We start from the raw sequence: 3,593 nt of genomic DNA on the forward strand, positions 1-3,593 counted from the left end.
GGGCCAAAATGTAGTAATTATATGACAAGACAAGAAAAAATTCACGTTAATCATCTTCCCTTTAATATTTATTAATAATTTATTTGCTTGATCATGTAAAACTAAAGTGCCAAGTAGGGACATTTAAGGTTAGTCAACCATCAATATCACCTTTAAGAGTTCTTAGTATTTAATACTTCCTATTACACACACAATAGATCACCAACTTCAAGGGTAGTAATATAAACACAACAAAAATGAAATTAAAATAAATGCTAGGAAGTTGAATGCGACTATTCTTGAGTCAAGAAAATACAAAACCCTTCACACTACCAAGGCATTTTTAGGCACTAAAACAAAAGTTCCTTCCATTGCATCATTTTCACCTTTTATTTAATTTCTTTAATTGAGAACATAACTTTTAGAATAAAAAAAATTCATTGAAAAATCTCTCAAAATCCTAACAAATGCTCGAGTGATTGTCTTATCAATTAAACAACAAGACAGTCATTCGGTATGCTTTTAACTTTCAGAATATATTGAAGAATATGAAGCTTTGTCGTCCCTTGCTCCTAATCAAATTGTAATATGTGGATTCCAATCAAGTAATCAATTTCCCTCCAAAATAGTTAAGAGATCACGTTGGAGAAGGACTTTTAGAAGCATTCAGATAGTAGAAATGAAATTAACTAGGAGGAAAATGAAGCACTTTAGTGGGTGCTCCAAAATATTTGAATGCAACTGAAAATGATTTTATACTCCCTCCACACATTTCAAAATAGAAACCATTCAGCTACATCTCATATATTTTCAACCATTCTATAGTATGTAATTCTTTGAGCAAGAATAGAGCATTCGTAAATGTTGTTATGAAAGAGGACTCTTCATAATCCTAATAAGTTGGGCTCTGAAAAATAAAAAAATTCATGTAGTGAATAAATCTTACATGGTAGATTTGAGTGATTAAAATGACAACTTTATTCTTAATCTCATTACAAAAAAAAAAAATCAACCCTAACTAGTTGGGATCTAACAAATCAAGAATTTCATGTAGTAAAGTAAACTTACATGGTAGATCCAAATTATTTTCAATGAAAACTTTATTCTTGATCTTATTACAACATAGATAAATTCAAGAGTACATACATATTTCCTTATCTGAGACAAACTTTGAACACATTCCGAGATTTCATAGAAATATAATGATACGATTTACGTGTAGGACATGAGAAATCTATCTACATCTAGCACCCATCACTAGACAATAGTGTTATTGAGACACCATCTCATGGCATTAGAATCATGTAGATAGATAGTGTTATAGAGATACCTTGCAACAACTTGTCAACACTACCTTGAAGCTTCAAATTCATCAATTGATTTACTTTAGTAGAAAATTGTAGTGGGATTTCATTAAATACAACCCGAAAAAATCCATTTATGATAGTTGTCATTGCCTTCTATGGATCTGTCCCCCTATGGAAATAGAATAACTGATATTCCCCAATTTTTGAGGTACTTGGTTCATGTTCAACTTGGGCTATCGGGTTCTTCACGTGGAAAAGGTTACAAATATTAGATGTATAATGGAAAGAAGCATGTAATTCAAGGTTTCTCCTAAAGTCTCTTGGGTGAATTATAAAACATCGTCTACTTAAAACATGATATATGGTAGTAACAAAAACCTAACCAAGATCCCACTTAAGAATTAAAAATGTTGCAAATAGGAGATGTCTTAAACAATATCAACTATTTAACTGCATAATCACACTAAAATAGACAAATCTTTAAAATGTTGAAAACTATGAAAAAATCGAGTTAGAAAATTATAGTTATGCTAGGGTAGATATAACTATGTAAGATGTAACTTCTATCTAAAACACATAAATGTAACTTCTATAACTACATGAAATGTAACTTCTATATAAAAAATGGAGTTGGAATATTATAGTTATGCCAGGGTAGATATATCTACGTGAAATGTAACTTCTATATAACATTTTAAATATCCTTTTCAATCATTTAAGAGACTAACATTTTTTATCTTCAGTTAATAACTTAATACTCCACCACAAATAAAATTGAATTGGTTCTTCACCAACCAAGGAGGAAATTCTAAATCAGTGTAAAAATGCTTACTCATTCCCCTGCCATATTTCTGGTATTTTATTTGTGCGCATATTTAAGCTAGTGTAATGTAACTTCTACATATTTGACAATTGAAATGTAAAAAATTTACCCAGATTGAAGTTATAAAATTAACATATGCACAATAAGATACAATATGAATGAGTTATAAGTAATATGGCGTTTACATGCTATATCAAGACAAACGTTTTCTCATATGATTAACTCTTATCTTATAGTTGGTGATGGATATAGCCTTTAAAATTTTGAGCCATCCTTGTCATATCTTATATTTAATGATGGATATAGATTTTAAAAGCATCAAAATTGTTTCTTATTTTATATATGGTCAATTTAAATGGAGCTGATCATAAGTTTATTCAATATTATCTTATTGTTGACGGTGTTGGACCTTCCAACATGTCAGGGGATGTCCCCAGTAAGAATTCCCAATTAGACCTCAGACCATTTGATGTAGGAGTCCTAGTAGTGGGTCGTACGGTAATGCGTTGACTGTGATTTCGCACAGGGGAAAGTAAGATAACTCTGTTCGTAGTAAGGGTGTGACAACTGTAGTAAGACAAGGAAGGTGCATGAGAGGTTCTAACACACTGAGGGTGAGGTGAGTGCGCCCAAAAGCCTATACAATGAGTTATGAGGGACTATTTATAGGAAACGGTGGGGTGACCCTTGACATTCCCCTTTGTGACAGTTCAACTACCCTCATGACTCTTCATCTACTCTATAACTGTTACATCCAACTATCGACACTTGACTTACACTTGACAAGACATTACATTACAATGCACATGTACCCATGTGAGACAAAATGGATTGAGCAAGCCATATTAGACATCACTATGACTTAGACAACCATGGAAGTCCAACTCCTCAACATCCTCATGTTTATCGATAGTAACATACTGATGCCAAGATCGGTAGTCCTTGATGGTGTCCATGTGCTTCATGGTGACATCTGTCTGAAACCTGACTCTTGCCTCCATAGCATCCAGATACATTGCTCGGGATCCTCTGTCCAACTCATCTAAAAGCATGCACATCATTGTCTTCAATGCGTTTGGACCAGTGACATACTTGTGTATGATGTCTGCACTGATGGGCAAGTTTGGGCTGGTGGAAATGCACATCAACTCGTCGAAGTACGAGTTAAGCTCTACTCGGACCTGTGCCTTCTTCTTCGCCTGGATGAGAGTTCCAATAGATGGGATCAAATGTGTGCACACAAGAACATCCATACTCTTAAATACTCGTGCATGGGAAGCTTGTATTCTAGTGATGAGCTGCAAGAGCTCTTCATAGTTACAGATCTGATTTTAGATATGTGCCTTCAGCTTGACTGCATTTTCCCTCATCATCTTAGGAAAGTGAAGTGGGGCTCCCTTGTATTTCATCGTACATGTTTGCATGTCATGAAAAACAACATTCAAGTTCGTCAAGATACGTGCTCTTCTAGCACGTCACTGCTA

This window comes from Pinus tabuliformis, chromosome 7 (assembly GCF_031772625.1).
Source record: "Pinus tabuliformis cultivar Carrire ecotype Pingquan chromosome 7, CPIR1, whole genome shotgun sequence".
NCBI lineage: Eukaryota > Viridiplantae > Streptophyta > Pinopsida > Pinales > Pinaceae > Pinus > Pinus tabuliformis.